The sequence below is a fragment of the Lepus europaeus genome, chromosome 7 (genome assembly GCF_033115175.1).
Source record: "Lepus europaeus isolate LE1 chromosome 7, mLepTim1.pri, whole genome shotgun sequence".
In the NCBI taxonomy this organism is placed as follows: domain Eukaryota; kingdom Metazoa; phylum Chordata; class Mammalia; order Lagomorpha; family Leporidae; genus Lepus; species Lepus europaeus.
This window is the reverse complement of record NC_084833.1, coordinates 23,621,537-23,632,013: the sequence shown is the minus strand read 5'-3', so window position 1 is coordinate 23,632,013 and position 10,477 is coordinate 23,621,537.

Here is a 10,477-nt window from a genome sequence, read left to right as displayed (position 1 = left end):
GTGTTTTTTATTTATATATGAAAACTATAAATAACAAAGTTATTTTTGCAAATTTTAAGTACCTAGAACTCTCATAAATTTTAGTTGTGTATATTCTTGCTAGAAGACACTTTAGATATTCAGCTACTGAAAGCAAATAAAACATGTATGCAGTTAATTGGTTATAAAGATATGCAACATAAAATCAGAAAAAGTAGGAAAAGGAAGTGGAATATAATAAGCAATGTTAATGCCATAAAGGTAATATTAAACAGCATGAAGAGAGTTCCATTATATAGCATAGAAAAAATGAAATCGTGAAGAAGTATATACCGTAGAATCCCATTTGGAATATTTACCAATGAAAAACAACCACTTAATGAAAGGTATTTGATAATATAGATTAGAAATATTCTAACAGTACATATTTGAAATACTAATTTGACATATCTATTTTCTCTTCTTGGTTATCTATGATTTCTGTTTTTATATTTCTCTAAAATGAAAAAAATATTACTTTTATATCATACTAAATAGCTCTTTGGCCACTCCTATTTGTGCAATAACACATGTTGATAGAAATATGACAAATTCAATTGCCTTGGATTAATTAACAATGAGTCTAACATTCTATCAAAATCTTCCCAATTGTTTCCTTCTCCCATAATGGGATTTTCACATATAATCTGAACTTGTATTTATAGCACTGTATTCTTGCCTATGGTCTACTTTTCTCGCCATCCCCCAATTCTTTTTTTTTTTCAAGATTTATTTTATTCATTTGAAAGACAGAGTTATAGAGAGAGGTAGAGCCAGGGTGGAGGGGGTGTCTTCCATTCCGTTGGTTCACTCCCCAAATGACCGTAATGGTCAGAGCTGAACTTATTGGAAGCCAGGAGCCAGGAGCATTTTCCAGGTCTCCCACATGGGTTCAGGAGCCCAAGGGCGTGGGCTATCTTCTACTGCTTTCCCAAGCCATAGCAGAGAGCTGGGTCAGAAGTGGAGCAGTCAGGACTCAAGTCAGTGCCCGTATGGGATGCTAGCGCTGCAGGGTGAGGCTTTAACCCACTGTGCCACAACGCTGGTCCAGCCCCCAACTTTTTTATTCACTTTTGCTCTGAGGTTAATCACTTGTGGCTGACTTTCTTTAATAATAAACATCTGAGGGGCCGGCGCCATGGCTCAGTTGGTTAATTCTCTGCCTGTGGCACCAGCATCCCATATGGGCGCCAGGTTCTGGTCCCGGTTGCTCCTCTTCCAGTCCAGCTCTCTGCTGTGGCCTGGGAGGGCAGTGCAAGATGGCCCAAGTGATTGGGCCCCTACACCTTCATGGGAGACCAGGAAGAGGCACCTGGCTCCTGGCTTTGGATCTGCAAAGTGCTGGCCATGGTGGCCGTTTGGGGAGTGAACCAACAGAAGGAAAACCTTTCTCTCTGTGTCTCCCTCTCACTGTCTATAACTCTACCTGTCAAATAAATAAAAAAAAAATAATAAAGATCTGATAACTTTGTTTCTTCAACTCATTCTAATAAGCTCCTTCTCATGGGTGGCCCATTGAGAATTATTAGATACATATTGATACCAGGGTACTTCAGAAAGCTTGTGGGAAACGAAGTTAAAGGGTATCTATTTTAGTGCAAAATTTTTAAATGTATGCATAAACAACTCTTCAAAAAGGTATGCAAAATATGAATTATGAAATAATGTGCATGAATTTCAAAAAATTTTGCCCTCCAAAAGATTGCTTTTTAATCTCACTTTCCATGAACCTTTTGAAGTATCCAGATGTGCATATTTTATTTCATTAATCTCTCCTTTCCAAAGAACAGAAATTTCAGAAAAGAGTTGGTATGAGTGTAGTTAGTTTGGGTATTGTTACATGCAGCCTCACCCTGTAGCTCATGAATATTGAGCACTTGGAATTCATTGATAGTTCTTTAACACTCCATCTAAATTTTCTGACAGAAGTTTTCTTTTAGGATATCATGATTTTACCAGTTGAATCCCTTCATAGTCTGATTATAACTGAACCTTAACTTTAAACTAATTTCATATACATTGTCACAGATTTCTGGAGCCACAGTAAATCAAAAGTGTGCTTGGGCACCTGTGTTTCATCCTACTTATTCAGTGACAGCTTGAAGCTCACTGGCTGGTACAACATAAAAGATTGCTATGAGAGCCTAATGACACAGAAAAAGGAATGCTATAATAGAAACAACATTGAAGTGAAAAGTAATGAATATTCTAGTTTTAAATCCACCACAGGTTAACCTTTGACAAACCAGCTCAAATTTAGTAATGTTAATTTCCATATATGTTAAATTTGGCATTCATGTAGTTAAACTTTAAGAAGTTTTCTAGGCTGAAAGAAAATGTTAGTTCCATTTGGTAGCAATCAAGTTTTACCTGCACTGTCCATGTTTCAACACAAGCCAATGAATTTAAATGCACCCTACAAAATCACATTGCTGACTACCTTTTGATATGGGGCTTTCATTTTCAATGACATATAATTGAAAGGATGAAATTCTTGCTATAGGACCCTATCAGTCATTTATATTTTTCATACTTACTCCAGGCATTGGTTAAGAATATAAACAGAATTCATTTTACATAGTTATTTTTGGCTAATATTCTAAAGGAAAATATTTGTAAAATTCTGTAGCTTTATATACTTTTTCTTTTTAGTAAGAGGTGTTTCCTATGAAAGATACTTCAAATTTTAGATTCACAAGCAATCATAATTGCAATTTAGGGACCATGAATCTACATTTGAAAGACATAGAAGAAAGAAACCTGCAATGAGAGGAAAAACTGTCATGAGTAATGGTTTAGCAGCTCATAGCCAATAGGTCAAATTCTTTTCAGTTGGTGAATCACTCTTGATTCTATGGAAAGTGCTTTCAATGGAGTGGTGATTTTCACGTCTGTCTAATTAAACTATCGTGCATTGCATCAGCCCTTTTCATTAACTCTACACACACATTTCCCAAAATATGCAGTCCAGTTAACTTCTAGCCTATGAAAAATGACTTTTCCCAAATCGTTTCAACCTCCATATCCCTTTGAGTAATTGCAGTAGTTTTCTATTACTGCCTAACACATTAAGAAAAGCTTAGTGCCTTGAAATGACACTCATTTATTACCCCACCTTTGCTATGGGTTTTTGGTTATGCATTTGTGTGTCAGAAGGCCAGCATGGCTAAACATGGGTCTCTGTTCAGGGTTTCATGCTCAAGGTGACACCTGCCTGTGCTTACTGCTCAAGTCTGGAGTGAAATTCATTCACATCCATATTCAGTTATTGGTAGAATTCATTTCTCTGCAGTTGCAGAAATGAGATTCTCTTCCCCACCTCTTTGGTACCTCATCTTCTCACATAGGGGTGCAGAATGTCTGGCCCACAGGCCTTATAAGGGCTGCAAAATCATTTGGTCTGGCCTTGCCAAAGCAACTGCAGGATAAGGACTCAAAATTCAATAAACATATTGCACGCTAATTTATAAGTTGATAATTTTTGAAGATTTATTTATTTATTTGAAAGACTGAATTACAGATAGAGGAAGAAACAGAGAGAGGGAGATCATACACCTGCTGAATCACTCCCCAAATGGCCACAATGATCAGGGCTGGGCCAGGCCAGAACCAGAAGCCAGGAGCCTCATCTGGGTCTCCCACTTGAGTGGTAGGGGCTCAAGCACTAGGGCCAAACTCTTCTGCTTTTCCTAGGTATGTTAGCAGGGAGCTGGACAGGAAGTGGTGCAGCTGGGACTTGAACTGGTGTCCATATGGCACACCTGTGTCATAGGTGGCACTACACTACTGCACCACAAAACCTAAGTTCATAGTTTTGTATGGCCTGTGAATTATGTTATAAATATCCATGTGGCCCATGGCAGGAAAAAAATATTTCCCCATACCTGTTAGAGTTGCTCATAGTTCTTGCTGTATGAATTTTCACAGGATTTTTTATATAAACCCACAGCAAGATCTCCCATTCAGAGCCATCTTTACACTTTAAATCTCTCTGAATTCCTCTTCTGCTATGAACCAGGGAAATATTTTCTGCCTTTCAAGACTACCTATAATTAACCTAGGCCCACTCTAATCATTTCTGTATGCTAGAATTAACTAATTTCTGAATTTAATTACATATGCAAAATCTTTTTCACCAGGTAATATTAAAAAAAAAATCACTGAGCAACAAGAAGAGGCAGAAGTCACATTCACAGTTTCTAGGATGAGGGCAGGAGATTTTGGTGGGCCATCTTAGCATTCTGTCTACAATAGTCATTAAAGGCCAAGTGAATTTTACTTTACTAAAAAGAATCCTTTTAGCTACACACAATGTGGAAGTAACTGTTTCTAAAATGATTGTACAACATGGTAGATGTAAGAGAAACTTCAGTTTCCAGTACTATTTTATGATACCGTGATTTGAGGACCACCAGTTTCTTGATTTCATAGATAACATAGAATTCATCAATTGTATCAATTAAGTACCATGCAATATGCAAATTTTCTTGGGAACATTAAAACATTATAATAACTCAGAGCTCTTGAAGGTTTTTCATATGCCAGCTACTGTTTTCAGTATTTCTATTTATCTCCTTCATGTAATCCCCAAAAATAGACTAAGGTAAACACACCCATAGATATCATTATCACTATCATCATCATCATCATCATCATCAATGCCATCATCAATGAGAAAAGTTGGGCCTGGAGAGGTTAAATAATTTGGCCAGCATCATCAACGTAGAAAACTGTGCCACCTACTATTGCACCCAGGCATTCCCCAGTACACATTTAACATTTATGTTCAATTATTTCTGGCTGGCATTGTTGTGCAGCAGATTAAATCCCCACCTGCAACACAGGCAACTCATATCAGAGTGCCAGTTTGAGTCCTGATTGCCCCTCTTCTGATCCAGCTCCCGGCTGAAGCACCTGGGAGGCAGTGTAAGAAGCCAAGGACTTAGGTCCCTGCCATCCACATGGGAGACCCAAATGGGGTTCTGGGATCTTGGCTTCAAACTGGCCTAGCCCTGGCCATTTTGGTCATTTGGGGAGGAAACCAGAAGATTGAAGATCTGTCTCGCTGTCTTCTCCGTCCCTCTGTTACTCTTCCAAATAAATAAAATATTAAAAAAACATTTCTGGAACTCAAAATCATTTAGTATTTCCCTGATTTCCACATTTATTAGTAAGTTGAAGATACAAAAATACTTGTTTTGGGTTTTGCCACCTCTAATTCTTAGGCAATCTTCATGCCCATTTTTTAATTCATAGTTCTATAAATACTACTGATTTATCTATCTTCAGAAATAATAGGAAATACATTTTAATTCCATATTTTTATTAACCCAGTTCTTCTCCAAGGTTTTAAACAACCTATATACATGTCTTGAAGCCCTTAATCCACAATAAGTATGCCTAAGTACTTCAATGGTCTCTTCAGTTTTACAGCCTACAGAACTTTTAGTATCTGAATGTTGTTCTGTTAATCCATAAAATATAACACCCATCTGTCCTCAAATGTGTTCTTTCCAGTGTTACCCAGAATGATAATTCTTGTAATGATTATGATGAACATATTTATGGCAGTAATCATAGGCTAGGCTATGCGGTGGTATAACCATTCCTTTGTAAATCAGGAGTACTTAATTCATTAAAAGTTATTTTTCTTGACTTCTGTATCCAGAATCCATTGGAAGGGATTTGTGATCATCACTGTCTCTGTGAGAAAAAGGTTGAAGAGTTTCCATTCAGACAGGTGCTTCTGCAACCACTGGGCAGATAGGAGAGATGGCAGCACAGTCTTACACTGGAGATTCAAATGTCCTACTTTGGTATGACAAGCACATGCAAATGTACCTACACACACATTAATTTCACAAATGCATTAGCCAAAGCAGCTAATATGTCCCTAAATTTAAAGAGAACGTGGGAAGTACCATGCTCCATAAACTAAAAGTAGAATGATTACAATCAAAGCATGAGTATCCTCCAGATGAACCAGGTAATGCACAGTAGAAATAGCTATTTGACAATGTCTAGAGTATACACAGGATTTCTCTTTTTAACAAAAATCTGTATAATTTCACTGAGTTTCCTTTCATCTACTGCTTCTGGTGCTCTGAATACCTTCTCTTTATCTATTTTGCTTAAGGTTGTGATAGTATCAATAACAATCATGGTATCATAATTCTCTTAGAGACCCAGCTGAGAAATCTACAAACTATTATGATTTTTCCACTGCTGTTCTCTAGACTTTTCCAAAAAGAAGTGCTTAAGTATGTTGAAATAAAATAAATCTGTGTGGGCTGGCGCTGTGGTGCAGCGGGTTAAAGCCCAGCCTGAAATGCCAGCACCCCATATGGGTGCCGGTTCTAGTCCTGGCAGCTCCACTTCCAATCCAGCTCTCTGCTATGGCCTGGGAAAGCAGTAGAAGATGGCCCAAGTCCTTGGGCCCCTGCACCTACGTGGGAGACCCGGAACAAGCTTCTGGCTCCTGGCTTCGGATCAGCGCAGTTCTGGCCGTTGCAGCCATCTTGGGAGTAAATCAGCAGATGGAAGAATTCTCTCTCTGTCTCTACCTCTCTCTGTTACTCTGTCTTTCAATTAAATAAAATAAATCTTTAAAAAATTAAATAAATCTCTGCACATTTTCTGATCTAAAGAATATAGTAAAGTTATAAAAAGGACACAAGACTAGGACATAGAATATATGAGTACTACCATGCCATGCCATTGGGCATTCTGATCAAAATCAAACGAGGAGAAATTCAAACTTTTTTTTCTAGGAATGCCCATGCATCTCTTCCAAACTTAAAATTTATACTAAAAATGAATTTAAAGGAAAATAGTGTTTGCTGAATGTCACTCATCCATTTCATATGTAGTCAGCCAGAAATGGACTAAGTAAACTTGAAAGGAATCAATACTCTGTGTTTATGGCATGGATCAGGTTGGCATGACTGAAGCACTTGTTACATTTAAGGGGGTTACTGTAGCTAGAATCTGATGATTGACTTGAAAAAGAAAAGTGAAGATATTAAAGGAACCCTGGATCTCTTTTGCAGGGATGGAAATCTTTAAAATTGGGAATTAGGTCTATATTTTAAAAGCAATTTTCAAACCAAGTATTTTATTTTCAAATTACATTTTATAGGAAGAAGCCATTACATTCTAATCAGAGCTCTGCACCAGCCACAATGTAAAAAGCAAATAAAGTACAGATTTCTTTTTGACAGATAACAAAGGTACTTAAGAGATATTTACTGGGCCAGCGCTGTGGTACAGTAGTTAATCCTCTGCCTGCGGTGCCAGCACCCCATTTGGACACCAGTTTTAGTCCCAGTTGCTCCTCTTCCAGTCCAGCTCTTTGCCATGGCTTGGGAGGGCAGTAGGAGATGGCCCAAGTGCTTGGGCCCCTGCATCCATGTGAGAAACCCAGAAGAAGCTCCTGTCTTGGCTTCCAATCATCACATCTCCCACCATTGCAGCCATATGGGGACTGAACCAGTGGAAGGAAGACCTTTCTCAATATCTCTCCCTCTCACTGTAACTCTACCTCTCAAATAAATAAGTAAATAAAAAGAGAGAGATTTACGGCCATTAAATTAGTGTCTGTTAAACTGCAATATGTGGACCACCTTTACCAGAATTACCTGGAAAGTTTGTTTATGGACCCCCCATTCAAATTACAATATTTACAGGGAAGGTATCTCTATTCTAATGTTAGGATATCATATTAGGAATAAGATGAGTGTAAACCACAGTAAAAAATATTTTAGAGAAATGACAACAGATAGATGATGGCACTTAGGAGAATTTCTGTAAGGACTAAATGACTTGCCATCTGTAAAGCGCTTACAAGCAAAGCACACAAACTCAGTAAATGTTAAGGCCTTCTAAAGTGTTCTCTAGACAATAATGATTGGTGTTCTTGTGCAAGAACCAAAGTTGACATAAAGACAAATGCTGATGGGGTGAAGAGACCCAGTGAGCAGATATTTCATCAGTGTAGTCAAAGGTATAGGGAAAACTAAAGATGAAGCTTGAACATTTCATTCAGAAGGAAGTAAGCTTTTTTACATCTATCAATTTACCTTTCCTGAATATGCCTTCATCTTACTGTAGCAATAACTTTGGATTTTAGATCTGTACCATGGATTTAATTCAGAATTTCATTTCTTTGTTCAAAAGCACATGTATAGTGCACAATTCAAGACTCTGCCAAGTTCAGTTGGGATGCTGTCAATGGTGATGTCTTAAGTTCATGGTGAGTGAAAATCCTCTAAAAGTCATAATGCAACAGGCTGTACAACTACAGCCAAAGTTATTTCTTTTCTTTTTTTTTTTTTTTTTTTGTCTTTCCAACAAAAAGTTTTTATTGCTCCCACCAATTCACACTGGGGCTTCACTACTCTGCATACCGATCTCTATAGTTATATTCATTAATGTCAGGCCACCCCAAAACACACCAAACACCGGAGTAAGGGAGAGAGTTTATTGGGGAAACCCGACAGACTGGAGGGAAGGGGCGAAGAAAAAAAAGGAGAAGGAGAGTGCAAGAGAGAGAGAGAGAGAGAGAGAAATAGAGGTCAGGAGATGGAGAGGAAGAGAGAAAGCCACATGTTCAGGAGCAGGTCCTTTTAAAACTTTGCCAGGGGGAGGGCAGGGAAGTAAGCTCAGCGAATACCATTAGGATGGGGGTGGGGTTAACATCAGTGGTTGGGCCATGTGGCTACCTGGCTTCCAGCAAATGCAGCCAAGGTTATTTCACACCTAATTATAAGATTTGAAAAAAATCATGTATACAATTAGCATACTTTCCTGTAAATTAACTGCTTTCTTTCTCTCTCAATCTTTTTTTTTTTTTTTTTTTTTTTACAGACATAGTGACAGTGAGAGAGAGAGACAGAGAGAAAGGTTTTCCTTTTTGCCGTTGGTTAACCCTCCAATGGCCGCTGCCGCCGGCACACCGCGCCAATCAGAAGGCAGGAGCCAGGAGCCTCTCCTGGTCTCCCATGGGGTGCAGGGCCCAAGCACTTGGGCCATCCTCCACTGCACTCCCTGGCCACAGCAGAGAGCTGGCCTGGAAGAGGGGCAACCGGGACAGAATCCAGCACCCCAACCAGGACTAGAACCCAGTGTGCTGGCGCCGCAGGCGGAGGATTAGCCTAGTGAGCCGCCACATGGGCCTAACTGCTTTCTCTTAAGAAGGGTGCATTATTCTCTGTTTTTAGAAAATGAGTGAGGCAGGGCATGTGCCACACCCAAACCAGAGTGCTTAGTTGTCGCCTTATCTACTTTGCTTCCATCCACACCATAGGAGGCAGCAGGCAGTGGATCACGTACTGGGGTCTCTGCTACCCAGATGGGAAACCCAGATTGAGCACTAGGTTCATGGTTTCCACCTGGCCCAGCCTTGACTATTATGGGTGTTTGAGAATGAACCAGCAGAAAAAAATGTCTCTGTGTGGCTCCCTTTCTTTTCTTTTCTCTACTTCCCTCTATCTGTCTTCAAATCAAATGAAAATAAATAATTTTTTTTCATTTATTAAACTTTTATTTAATGAATATAAATTTCCAAAGTACAGCTTATGGATTACAATGGCTTCCCCCCTCCCATAACTTCCCTCCCACCCACAACCCTCCCCTTTCCCGCTCCCTCTCCCCTTCCATTCACATCAAGATACATTTTCAATTCTCTTTATATACAGAAGATCAGTTTAGTATATATTAAGTAAAGATTTCAACAGTTTGCCCCCTTATAGCAACACAAAGTGAAAAAAATACTGTTGGAGTACTAGTTATAGCATTAAATAACAGTGTACAGCACATTAAAGACAGAGATCCTACATGATATTTTTTTAAAAATTAATCAATTTTCTATGCCATTTCCAATTTAACACCAGGTTTTTTTTTTCATTTCCAATTATCTTTATATACAGAAGATCGAATCAGTATATAATTAGTAAAGATTTCATCAGTTTGTCCCCACACAGAAACACAAAGTGTAAAAATACTGTTTCAGTACTAGTTATAGCATCACTGCACATTAGCCAACACATTAAGGACAGATCCCACATGAGATGTAAGTACACAGTGACTCCTGTTGCTGACTTAACAATTTGACACTCTTGTTTATGGCATCAGTAATCTCCCTAGGCTCTAGTCATGAGTTGCCAAGGCTATGGAAGCCTTTAGAGTTCGCTGACTTTGATCAATAAAATTTTTTAAAAAGAAAATTGGTAAAACTGAGGAAACACATGGAAGAAAGAAAAACATTGTGCTTCATAAAAAAATCAGTTACTTTTATTAATGGATTCTCTACAGAAGAAACACTGTATCCCAATCCACTGAAACTTTAATTTTAGTAGAATCCATTTTTTTTCTATGACTAGGCATAACTTCAGTGGAAGTTGTTAAGGAATTATACTTCCAGTGTCTCAAATAAACATGTTTAACACTTCATTTAATTCAC